The 13,666-nt window shown below is 37.8% G+C and overlaps 1 long non-coding RNA gene across 4 annotated transcripts in view; it reads right to left on the reverse strand.

Moving 5' to 3' along the window:
- Positions 1 to 13,666, reverse strand: part of LOC118598863 — a 109,762-nt gene that overhangs the window by 78,317 nt on the left and 17,779 nt on the right. The window contains exons 3-4 of one of the 4 annotated variants that reach the window (XR_004948052.1): positions 12,456 to 12,563; positions 10,978 to 11,729 (exon numbers count right to left, since the gene is read on the reverse strand). The exons of the other annotated variants lie outside the window; for them this stretch is intronic. This is a non-coding gene — a long non-coding RNA (uncharacterized LOC118598863). Of the gene's footprint in view, positions 1 to 10,977; positions 11,730 to 12,455; positions 12,564 to 13,666 lie in introns of those variants that run through there. 4 annotated transcript variants of the gene reach the window in all.

A 13,666-nucleotide genomic window follows, 5' to 3' on the forward strand; every position in this document is an offset into this window, starting at 1 on the left:
AAAAAAAAAAATCTGGCATTCACATCTACAATATATTTCACAGCTATTTCCTTAAAGAGCGTTTTGTCTCCTTTTATTGAAATCAAGAGCAATTGTGATGAGAAGAATTATGGCTTAGAGAGTCATTGTGCTGCTGTAACTGCTGTTGATTATCAATAACCCCACGGTCATAACCAGGGGTGCCGCACTCCACCCATTCATTTGACCAGTGTTCTGAGCTCTGACAGACACCGCGTGAACGAAAGGGAAGGAGCAGAGGACACATCTTGGGGGGATTCACCCCTTCTGAGGCTCCAAAGCACCCAACAGCTTGATCCTGTGTCACTCCGAGGGCAAGGCTAGTCTTTCTCTTGATTCGCTTTTGAAATCTAAACGTTTAATTGTGGTCAATGAAAAGGATTCGAGCAAGTGAATGGTGGACGAGGAGTATGAGACGAGGGAGGGGCTATTTCTGGGTTGTAAAATGGGTACACATAAGAAGCAGGAGGGGAGTTAAAAAAAAAAAAAAAAATCAGGAGGGAATAATGAAATTAGGGATGGGGGGGAGGAAAAAGAAAAAGCTGGAGAACTTGAAGCACTGACCCCTATCGTTCGTGGTGAAACGCAAGAGATTAGAAAGTGTTTCATGCTAATTTCCATGGAGATTTCTGTAATTTCTCAAAAATTACTTCTTCCTGCTTTGATTTGTCCATTCTGCCTGGCCCCCCGCTTGTGTTGTCAGGGTGGTCTACTCTATCATGGCTCTGCTCTCGTGGGCCCCTCGATGGCCCCTTGCTGCGGCCAGCCGTCATGAGATTACTGAAGCAACGCTGACGTCTCTATCAGCTCGCGCCACTGTCATGCCCTCTCCCAACACACCCCCCCAACACACACACAATCACCCGTTCCTTTACCCTTCAGTCTAGTATGCTTTCTGCCCACCCACTACCACCAACCCGCCCTCTCCGCAAACTCTCCCAGATCTGTCAGATGATGGCTTCATCGCTTCTCACGGCTCCCCGCAAACTCTTAGACTCTCTGAGACACCTCCACCTGAAGAAAAAAAAAAAACCACCACTCTCCCAAAGTTCCACCGCAGACGGCTTCACCTATTGCTATCCCTCAGCCTTCGCTCTCTCTGCCTCATCCTGGTTGGTGTGCTTCTGCCTGCCACATCAAAGGAGAAGCAGGGGTCACGGAGCCACAGGCATGGAATAAAAATGCAGCCAACTCCGTAGCAGTATGGGAAATCAATCCTCTAAAGATAGCTCCATACACTTCATGAACCCATCATCTGTCTCTGATACGTACAGGAACATATAGGGATTTTTGTGGCCTTTTGTGCATCGAATATCGCACTATATGTGCGTCTCAAAGGAACTACTTCTAAACCTTTTCAGACTCTCCTTTAACTTTCTTTTATGACTCTTTTATTATAATTTCCCTATAAAGGAATATACTTCACAAACAAGAAAAACTTTATATTTTTTCCAGGACTCTTCATGTTAACCAGGCAGTAAAAGGAAATACAAAAAAAAAGTCCCACTGAGGAAATATGTAAACAACTTTTTGTTGGAAGTCTGTCTCCCACAATTGAAGACAGCAGTGAAATGTGAGGAATCGGCCCGACTCCAGCAGATGTTGGTAAGATACGCAAGCTGAGTGACACACGGGAGCGGCAGCAACATTGTTGTGATTTCTGAGTCATGGATGAATGAGAAAACTATCATGATTGCCACACACCAAGGACTGCGGCGGGGTTGGACGGCTCAGCGTGGGAGCGACTGGCTCCGGTTGCTTAGCATGAGTATTAGATAAACACTCTGTCGGAAGATGTCAACGTCTCCATTAATGCCAGAGCTGCCACACAGGCGGCGCTTGAGTGACACGGTGTTTTGTGGAGTGTGACAGGGGTTGCGAACGCTAACTCCGTCTGGCTACATCTCTGAGCCTCGCGGAGGCAAACTCTGATGACACCTGAGAGCGCGGGAAGATGTACATTTTGACACTGCAAGGAGAGGATAATTTTGTCCTGTCACCTTAGTGCAAACAAAGCCAACAATTAGAAATGAGATCAGACTGAAATAAAATATTGCTATGTCCCCTATGGGTAAACTAGGGGGTAAAATACAAAGGAGACAAAAAAAATGGACACCAATAAGAGTAAAAGGAACACAGTTTAATTAAATAAAATAAATTACGTATCCTAAATGAGAGGACAAAAAAAAAATAATACGAACAAAACGACAAACTAAAAAGGAATTTGAACCTTGGCCAAAAAAAATAAAACAAGTCAACCCAACCATTTTGACAATCAGAGTCAGCAGCTCCCTGCTAAGGGCTGCCTAACCAAAAATACCTAAAGAAAACAAATAAACAAAGCCCGCAAATCAAGACTACCAACCCCAAACTAAAATAACAAAACCCAGTAGTCTAAGACTGCAGAGTCCAAAGAGCGTAAATGAGACCTAACCAACCCTGCTCCTCAGCCTGATGCTTTGCTCCCTATACCTGCCTTGGTGTGGCCTCCTCTGTCTTAAATAGCCAACAGGTGCCAATTATAGCACATTGGCCACACCTCCCAGGTAAGCTGCAGAACGTAACAAATATCTATAAATTGTAAATCTTGTTTTCAATGTATCTGAATCTGATTGTAAAAGCTTTATCAAAAAATATTCTGGTCCATCCGAATAAATAAAAAAGCAGAGCAAAGAGAAAAAAAATGTTGCTCACATATCTACCTGCAACAAGCGTATTAGCTTCATTTGAAAGTGTGGCAAAACCAATAGATATTTCCATCGTTTTTACAAACCACAATATGGAAGCTGTGTGTTCAGCACAATTCTAATGCACTTAAAGCCGGCCACAAGCATGCATATTAAGCCACAGAATGAGCAGGATATGGGTTTTTCCATGCTTTCACCATGAAGTGGCCCATGGCTCTTCCCGATCAGTAATTACCCTAAAAAGCCCCGTTCCAGACAAAATATTCAAATGTCACCGGTTTGAAAAATATTATTTTTTTCAGAAACAGTTGGATTTGGAGACTCATTCTTGGCTGTAACCATAAAAAATATGTTATACAGCTAGTCAAAAAAAAAGTTGCACTGTGAATTTTTAAGGATTTCCTTCCAAATCAAGCCAAGATTTAGCTGCATGCAAACTTTATCATTTTTTTTCTCCAATATATTTTGCAATCTATGAAGGATTCATAAACAGCACGGAGAATGTAACTGCCTTAAGCTGAAGAATTCTGGCTATCCACAGTAGGATCTGCTGAGTTTGGTCTGCAGGCTGCAGGGCTGGACAGTGCAGCGCGCTCTCCCCCTCCAATGCCCTGTCCATTGATCTTTCCCGTAACAACAGCTCCCCACAGAAACCCACACAATCTGTGCAGAGGAGTGCTGCTAGGCACCCCCCACTTCAAATGGCGCATATTTACTCTTAGAAATTTAGAGAAAGTGCAGCTGTAGATGCATCCTCCAACCCCAATCAATGATAGGGCTGGTCCTCCTGACCCCCCTCCCTGCTGGCTAATAAAGTGCTTCTTAGGCTTGTTGGTTTCCCTGGAAGCCTTATGAGGTTGGTTCAAACTTGCACTTAGGTTTGTTTCCATCGTCTCCTCTCGAAAATTGATTTTTAGAGAAATACTTATCTTGCTGCTCGACAAACTTCTGCAATGTGGAACTGAACTCATGTGCTCTAGTTTGAGACTTTAATGTGTTTTTTTAACACCTTACTGATTTTACCTGATTTAGTTATAGTTTCAAAATTCACAGATTAAATTGTTCTAATTTTCAAGCAATCAAAATACAAATGTAATTAATTAGAAGTTAAAAAGTGATGAGAAAATTTACATTTTTTGCTTTTAAAAGTTCCCAAAATTTATATTTAACATCTCTTCAATCCTTTAACAAAAGTGCTTCACGCTGGGATGCACATTACCATAATTGCCATTCCCAATCTTCAAAAACAAATATGTGTTAAGACTGTATTTACGCATTCTGCTGAGAATCAGACAATCAAAATCATCATCACCCATATAATCACCACTCTGATATTCTAATTGCCAACGGTTCATGGCTCCTATCCTCTGCCACAATTTGAAAAAAATTGTTAGTGCTGTTTTTTTTTGCTTTTTTTAAGTTTTTCCACAAGCATTTAGACATTTATGTAAAAACAATGACATTTAGGACTTTTTTTAGGAGACATAAATGCATTTTTCCTTTGCTGAAAGTCTAATTTTAACGACTAAGTGAACTAAAGGTCAAATAAATTAGCATTTCTGCAAAACATTAAAGTAACTTCTGATGTTTTATTTATTTAGCATTTAATAAACCGGCAAAAGTATAAATAAAAAGATAAATTAAACAAAAGGTTATCCACTAGATATATAAATATATATATATTTTGCATTTCTATTCATGGCTATATCTTTAAACGATAGTAGCCATTTATCAAATAATCGTCTCTTTGTAAGTAGATGCACCCTGTTCCTTTTTGTGTCATTTTTTTAAGTAAAAAACAAGGGGAAAAACTGTTTCAGCGTCATTAATCCCAACTTGTTTGGACTCCTCACACCCACCCTCCTACACGTCTCTGATTCTCCCCTTTTTTTTTCTTCTTCCTCCCTCAGCACATGCAACTGCTCTCACTCTCTGAGCCTCGCTAACATGTTGACAGCAGTTTGTTAGTAGGTATCAGTTTTCAGCGAGCAGGCAGGCTGGGAGGGAGGGAGGGAGAGAGGGATGTGGTAATCATCTCTATCTACGGCTGCTTGGCAGCATTCCCCTCGGCATGCTGGCAGACACTTGCCATTGAGCGGCTGTCAGGCAGAAAGGGTGTGGGCTCGAGCTGCACAGGTCACGGTCATTTCTTTCCAAAAGCCACTGAAGCTAAAACCTTAAGTGGCGTTTGAGTTACCTGCACTGTCAGTTCTGACACTCACAACACTAACAAGGAGACCACCGGTAGAGAGTCAAACTAGATTATGCCTCCCTGGTGGATTTCCTTAAAATAGCTTACTGCCACAATTGTTTTTTTTTTTTTTTTTAACAGAAAACAGAATACTTTGCACAATTGTTGCTTTGCATGTGTGTAATGTAGGATTTTTAGCCAAATAATAACAGAATCCACACCTCAATATGGTTGTTTATTCAAAAATAACACTAAAATATTAAATAACACCAATAAAATAAGCATTTTCATGATGAAAGTGTTTTTAAACTGATAAAAAAATTATTTTTAAGACATTAAGATGCAAAAAAAGTGTAATAAATAAACTAGAATTAAACGTATTTACTATTTATGGTTAAAATATTTTAAGAAACCAAAAAGTTTGATCTGATCATGTATTTTTTTACTTAACTTGTTAAAAAAAAGCACCCTAACCCTATTCATATCTGCATTAATTAAAGGCTTTTTTTGTCTCACACCAGTAACTCTTACTTTATGAAGAATTGTACATTTAAAAAAAAACATCAACTTCTTCTGCAGAGAGATTCAAACTTTTGACAACACGGCATGAACTGCATGGAAAGCAGTCCTTACACAGCTGCAAAATGAATTGTGCTTGACAAGCTGCAGTCTCTCAGATCCCGGACCTGTGATCTTTAGAATGATACCCCCAAGTTCACAGCAACAAATACCCTCAATCACCCAGGGAGATCCCAAGTCTCTCTGTTGGCCAATTACTGCTTTTCAAAAGCCTGGGGCACCCAGGAAACTTTGACTCCTGGAAATAAAGACCAATCTGAGGGAGAAACATAGCAGCTATTAAAATCTTTATAATTCTGTAAATCACAAGTGATTTGTTTTGCCCCATGGCTTGTTCTGATACATCCTTGCTGCTATTGCAAAGGGGCATGGGGTGACTGCAATCGAGGAGAGCAAGCTTATTTTTACAACTGCTCTGGAAAAGAAAAAAAGAAAAAAAACGAAATGCCTTTTTTTTTCTTCTTTAGGAGAGCAGAAGGCAAAGATCTCCTCTGTGTCATAATTGCCTGAAGTTAGGGAGTAAAGGCTCCAGACTCCTGATGTTAGCGTGGGGCTTTCATCAGGGGGGTTGAAGTCAGAGGTGCTTGAAAAGATCAGGCACTGTGGGGGATCCGACTCTGTTTTTATTTATGTAATGAAGGTGTTTTAAAGGAGCCAAATGGGGGGATTATTATCACTTATCTGCTTTTGCCCCATCTCTACCTGCTGCCTTCCTCGTCGGGTTAATTTTTGCTCACTTTTCTATATTTTCAGAAGCGATTCGGTTATTTCGACTTCATTAGTATTTTTTGTTATATTGATTAATTCCGAGGACAGATTCAGAAATTAACCAGCTTATTCAAATGGAGTGGAAGCCAAAAGAGCCAAAGAGGATCACGCAATTATAAGTAAAATCACTCCAATTAAACAGCGCCATGTTAAGTTTCATAGAGCACGCACTTCACGTTAATATAATTACAAGCTGGGATGGGGGGAAATGGAAAAGAAAACACCAACGTTGTGAAATGAAGCATCTACAGTTGATGGATTCTCCAAAAGCTCTTCTCTCCTGTGTTGCTCGGGGTTAAGAATGGCACTTCTCCGCTGCCGCCGTTCTCCCCCCTCGAACTGCCACACACCCCATTCAGCAGCACAAGGCCCTCTGGTACGAGACAAGGGCCCTGACTGAGGACGCTTTGATACTTCAGCCTTCAATAAGCAGAGTATCCTTGTAGCGCCAAGCTGATGGACGAATGGGTCATAGGCAGGATGTCCCGACCATAAATCAGACTACAGGGGTGACAGCGCACAAAATGGGGGAATTGTCCTTGGGTTTGTGATACTAGCGGCATTCCTTGTGCCGCAGAGTCACTCCACCCTTTTTATTATTTGGGAGCGAGGCGAACGGATGCCCCACCAGCCACCCTCCCCACCCCCTTCTTGGCCCCCCCCCGTGGTCCTTGAGTCTGGACTCGGCTATGAACTGTTTCCAGAGTCAGTTACTGTTGTAATTGAAAGTGCTTTGTCATCACTTTGAGCCAAACACTGATGGATGTGAAGTTGAATGAGGTTTGGGTTTTAGTTCTACGTGTGAGCCCGTCGAAGATTTATCACCGGAGGCTTAAGAGGCTGCGAGGGACCATTAAAGCACCGCCGCCATCCACATCGTGGCGGATTGTTCATTATTATTCATTAAAACAGAATGTCTTTAATATGCGTTGGTCCCATGTGGAAACAAAAGTTGTACACAAAGCCTAATTTTTGATGACTACTAGAAAACAAACACAAAAAACATGAAATAATCAGAGTTTACAGTAAATGAACTGAACTTATGACACAAAAGCAATGTGTTAATATTGGGCAGCATCTTTTAAGCTAAACAAATCCTTAAAAAACGATTGTACGTTTGTATTTTTACTGTAATAATCTTTGTCCTTTGCACTTTAAAAGTACAGTACACTGAATAAAACATCATTTAAATGTGAAAACTTTTAGATGAAGGATTTTTTTTTATTATTCCATCCTCATTTTGTTTTATAATTAGTCCAGTCTATCTAAAGACTATAAAACCATTTATTTTCAATATAATTCTAACATCTACATGCAAAGCGTGGGAGGTATGTTAGTTCTCATTGTCTCCCGCTTATTATAGGCTGCCCCCAGCTGCCTGGGCTGTGAGGGTAGGATCCTGGCTTCCATCCAGGACGGCTCTGATCTGGGCCTCTTTGTGATTTAAGGAATACAGAGCTTTGCTGGGCTGCTTTCCTAGAGCCATGTTGGAATGCAAGAGCAGTGGTGGAGGTGCAGAGGGAAGTGACCCCTGTGTGATGCAAGCAAGAGTGTGGGGCAGGAGTTACACTGAGGTTGGTTGTATTATAAATAGAGTAACGTGCGGTTTCTGAGCTGCAGCCGGAAAACAGGAAAGGTGAACGCTACCGCTCACAGCACAGCTGTAGATGTGCCCTCTCCAAACAGTGGCTCAAGGCTGCCAAGACTGCACGGCCAAAAAAAGCTGTTATCAAAGAAGTAAAATGAAACGCAATTTATGCACACGATCAGATCTTAAACATTATTTATGAATGTATTTGTTTTTCTGTAGCCAATAAAATGTTTTTATATAACATTTTTTTTTTTGGTCAAAAGATGTATTTCCTTTATAAATCTGGGCTTTAGGCCCAACCTTTCAGAAGTGGATTTTTTTCTTAAAAGCCTCACATTCTAGCTTTATTGCTCTCTTTGTTTACGACAAAGGAAATTTATGAATAAAAAAATTTAATAAATGACATGGAATGGCTAAAGTTTACATTTTATATATGATATGATTTTTTTGTTATTTCTAAATTAATTTATTTTACAGTATAGTTAAAATGAATTTTAAAACACAATAATGTGTTAGGATATGTCTAAAAAATACTTCTGAATATTAAAATAACTCAAGTATTTTTTTTACATTAGCAATGGAGAATTCTTGAAATAGTTTTAAAATATAAGCATACACAAGTATACTTTTTAAAAACTACATTTAAGATAGTATACTTTTAGTTTACTTTTTAGTTACTTATTAAAGATAAACTTTACAAGTTCATGTTTACAAGTTTATAAGTTAATGTTATGTATACTTGAATTATACTTCAAGTCTAAATATATTTAGCCAATACTTACATTTTTGATTAAGATATACTTTAGTGTTACCATTGATATTCGAGTATTACCTCTTTTTTGACAATAGATGTATCATTTTTCAACATATACTAATATTATCTAGTAATCTACCTTGTAGGTTTGTTGACAGTTGCCAGTAAACTAATAATAGACCTAGACCAGAAAGGTTACTTTAAGTATACTTTCATAGAGTAAAAGTTTAGTGCAATTAAACTAATAGTTTACTTTAAGTATACTTCTAAGTATACTCTTTATACACTAAAGTGGACCAATTTAGTCCCAAGAAGTATACTTGTTAGTAAACTGCCAGTATACTTTGTAAGTGTACTTGGTACACTTGGGGAAATACTAAGATATATTTTAAAACACATACTTAAAGTACACAATTTTTTGGAAAGGCAAAAGTCCTGAAAATTTTAAATAAATGTTGCAAGTTTCTTTCTCGGAAAAAATACATCAGTATTAAAAATAAAACTTCAATAAAAAAGTGAAATTTAAGCAATATTTAAAAATAAAAAAGTTACCTGGAATTGCTTAACACATGTTGCGAAATCATTCTGCCAGACTTTCAGGAAACTTATGATTGGGTTGATGGGCTCTTTGCCCAAAAAAACAAACAAAAAAAAACACTAAATTAACTGAAAGCAAACCATCCAAATGAAAAGAAAAACAGAAAAGTGTATTTATGCTCCCAAATTAAGCACCAGCTGCTTAACCTAGTGGTTGATTATTTTGTAGTTTTGTGTTTACTAAAGTAAATACATTTGTTCCTGTTTTTTAATGTTGACCGTGATCAACCAAAAAGCAGAAATTTAAGTCATTTCAAGAATGTGCACCAGGCCTAGAATGAGGTAATCAGCAGATATACAGTTGTTGTGGGAAAATGAGTCTGGTAGATAAACGTTAACTTGCAGATGGTTGGGTTTAGGGCAATGTTGCGGCACCCCAACAAACAATTGATTAACTTGTAATCTCCAATTGCCCAGCTGTTATTCAGGCTGTTTAGCATAAATAAAAGAGTGGGAGTCGAAAGGATCCAGATGCTTTGAGTGCCGCAGAAAGGCAATCTGTCATTGTTCTGGGCTAACACTGATGGATGCTGCTTTGAAAGGGGATTGGTTTTACTTAAACATGACAAAGTGAGGGATGACACACCACTGGTCACAAAGGTTTGGAGGTCCAGAACCGCCTCAGCAGTTGCTTTTTTCAGCCAAGACAGCCTTTCGTTCATGCATCAACTGCTAATGGAGGGAAGATGTTGCGGGGCACGCGCTCACTTTATTGACATTGCAGTGAAAAAAGAGACCAAAACATCCACACGAGCTCTAATGATATCAGTATTATACGATTGACTTGAAATCTATTTCTCTTTCACTTGCCATTAACAGTAGAAATTTATGATTTTTAATTGTGTGAATGTATCAAAACATTCACACTATAGTGATTATCTTGCTCCTTTCTGTACGTTTTTCAGCGTGTAAAAACTCAATCACACTTTCAGCGATTTCAGCAATCTTGGTATCAAAACTTTCATCTTGTTCAAGACATTACTGCTTGAATTTTTGGAATTTATAAACTTCATAGTTTTGTAAATATTGAGCAACATATTTGAAAGTCTTAAAATTTCAACATTTTAAGTAGATTAGCAACGAACCTTTAAATATATTCACGTCTGATGTTTTGAATTTTTATGGCAATTTTTTTTCTAAATTGACAGCAACACGCTAACGTTTTTTGCTAATTTATTATCTACTAGGGTTTTTTAAGCAAATTTAGAGTTTAGCTTCTATTTTGGCTACATGCTAACGTTTTTGACTAATTTAGTTTACTGAAGAATTTTAGGCAGTTTTGGAGTTTAGCTAGTATTTAAGCAATGTGCTAGCTTTTTTTAGCTAATTTATAATCTACTGAGGATTTTTATGCTAATATGAAGTTTATCTAATCTTTTAGCAACATGCTAACCTTTTTGACTAATTTGTTATCTATTGAGATTTTTTTAGGCTAATTTAAAGTTTAGCTTCTGTTTAAGCAACATGCTAATGTTTTGATTAATTTAGTTTACTGAAGTATTTTAGGCAGTTTTGGAGTTTAGCTAGTATTTTAGCAAAGTGCTAGCTTTTTGGCTAATTTGTTATACTGAGTTTTTTATGCTAATATGGAGTTTAGTTAATATTTTAGCAACCTGCTAGTGTTTTGACTAATTTGTTTTCTACTGAGGTTTTTATAGGATAATTTAAAGTTTAGCTTCTCTTTCAGCAACAGGCTAACGTTTTTTTTTACTAATTTAGTTTACTGAATAATTTTAGGCAGTTTTGGAGTTTAGCTAGTATTTAAGCAATGTACTAGCTTTTTTTTGGCTAATTTGGCATCTACAACAGTTTTTTGGGCTAATTTTGAGTTTCGCTCAAATTTAAGTAACACGCTAAATATTTTTGCAAAATTGGCATGTATTGGGGATTTTTAAGCAATTTTACTACAAATGTTTTAGAAATTTAGGTCAACAACACTTTTCCCAAATAGCTTTTGCATTTTCAGCGTATCCCTTCAGCAACTACTTTCAGCATCAAGCATTCATGCTAGCATTATGGCATGTAATGCAACTTTTCTTGTTATATTTAGTTGTGGGAGCCTTTCGGCCCAAAAGGTTTCACGTTTGACTTAAAGTGTTTGCTTATTAGGAAAATGCAGTTATAGTGAGTTCCAGCCAGAAGACATGAAGCAAAGTTAATGTTGTGAACAACAGCATGGGAACTAAACCATTTGAGAATATGTAGAATCACTTAGCAATAAAGAAGTGATCTTTGTGTTTATGCAACCATCCACATACACTGGCAGAAAACCAAACCGTACGTCTGGAGGTCAGGAAAAACCATTGAAAGGCGGACATGTGAGTTCGGTCATATGATATAAAATGTGAAAGACACGGTGTGTGTGTCGAGGATATTGCTGTCAATGGACAGAGGGTCTGGAAGCCAACCAGACTTCACTGTGATGTCAGGTGGTGAATGACCCAGTAAACCCTGCTTTTCACTGGCGTGTAAAATGCACAAAGGCTGCGATTCCAGCTGCAGAAGATCACATGCAAGTTCTTGGTACCGGGTGACATCAGAGATCTGGAAGAAACAAGACAAACTTTTCTTTGGAAGAAAGACTTGGATGTCAAGCATCAAAAATCATCTAGTTTCCCAGATGCAAAGAGGTGAGGGGGTCTACAAAGCACCCTCAAGGGAGAGTTTAAGGGGAGACGGCTAGTTTAAGGAGAGACGTCTGTACAACTCATCATCTTTAGTCAAATATGGCTGAGCAATAAAACACCTTGAAACACAAAGTATCCTTCTTTTCATCTTATATGACTAAAAACCTGAGCATTTCCTCTTGCAAACCCTTAACAAAACTGTACTTTTCTGAAAACACAAAGACAGATACGTTTTATTTCTCAAACAAATCAGAATAATTCTAAAATTGCCCACATTAACCCGGTTTCTCCTCCTATTTTTATCTGTGAATTAATAAGAATCCTCTTATGTGGACGGATTGTAACTGTATGTATTTCAAAGCAAAGAAGCAACAACAAACAAGGTCAGTTATACAAATGGAATTTTAAAATAATTACCAAAGTCTAGAAAAAGAAGTTAGATTAATTTAGAATGTCACACACACAGTGTTGTTTAGAAAAAAAGAAAAACAATAACTCTAAATTTAGGGAAAGGATCACGGAGGGTAAATACAAACAGAACCGGTATAATTACCCACATAAAACCATCAGTTTAAAGAACTCTATGTGTTGTAAAGAATAAATCTAAAGTCAAGCTGGTTAGTTTAAAAAAAATCAAACAAACCTGATTCTGTTACTTTATGCTCTCCGAGTGTGGGGTTGATTATCACATCTTACTGTACGTTGCTTTCAGTGATGCTTCAAAGAGAGCAAATCCATGTCATTGGTTCATCTTGAAGAAAAGAGTCCAACAACATTGTCAGCCAGATGGAATAATGTGCTCAGCAAGAATACCTTGCCTTAACAAAACAGAAATGTTGAAGCCGGGCCTCACAACAGCAGCTAAAGAAGGAGCGCGACTCCATCCATCCCACGGATGAAACGGTTCTGTGCACTATTATCTTTGGACTAAAGTCCTTCCAAGGTAACATGTTCCTTTGATCACATTTTATTCAGAAAAACGACAAAAAATGTTCCAAACTCTGTAGGATTACAAGCCTCAAGGCTAGGTTATTGTTTTTATTTTATCAGGCAAGACACCCAAAATGTTTGACAAATTAGATTCTATTTATCTGTGATGACTTTCAAGAGAACTGAGAAAACCAAGACTACAAAATAGTTCCAACTGCAAATCAACAAAAATGTCTGTAAAGTTAAAAACACTTCATAGAAGAATCAATTGATCTGCAGTAAATAGTAGAAATAGTAAAAATGATAATATACAGCTGAGTTTTTCATCTATTGTTCAGTATATGGTGCCTTGTCATGGTTAAATCTGCATCACTTGACTTAAATAAAATGTAGGATATTTTCTTAACCCAAAGGAGCAATACCTGCAAGCATTAACTTTTACATAAATCATTTTTCTTTTTCTTCTTTACCAAAATCCATGTCAAATCATATCATTTTCTTTTTTTTTTCTTATTTTTTGGGGGGTCGCCACAGCAAAGTACATTACACTTGGCATGAAGCACTAAGCCAGATGCCCTTCCTGATGCAACCGGACCACACATTTGGACTGTGACCATTTCTTGAATCAGAGGGATGCTGGTGGTTACAGACACAGTGCAGTCTTCAGAGTTTGGACTATCAATTACGTCCTTTTCCCAAGAGAAAAAAAAAGGAAGTCAGTAGGAAAAGAAACGTGACCTATTTTAAGCAGAACTGTCTGTTAAGTTCCTTTAAATTTAGAAATTAGGAGTATATAAGAAAAATAAATTTCTAAGATTTATATCAACATTTGCAAATGTTTTGTGCAGATAAGACCCACTCCGATCATTATTTTATCTATTTTAAAAGCTTTTCTAACTGTCTTTTAATTGTGATTATGTCATT

The sequence above is a fragment of the Oryzias melastigma genome, linkage group LG6, assembly GCF_002922805.2.
Source record: "Oryzias melastigma strain HK-1 linkage group LG6, ASM292280v2, whole genome shotgun sequence".
NCBI lineage: Eukaryota > Metazoa > Chordata > Actinopteri > Beloniformes > Adrianichthyidae > Oryzias > Oryzias melastigma.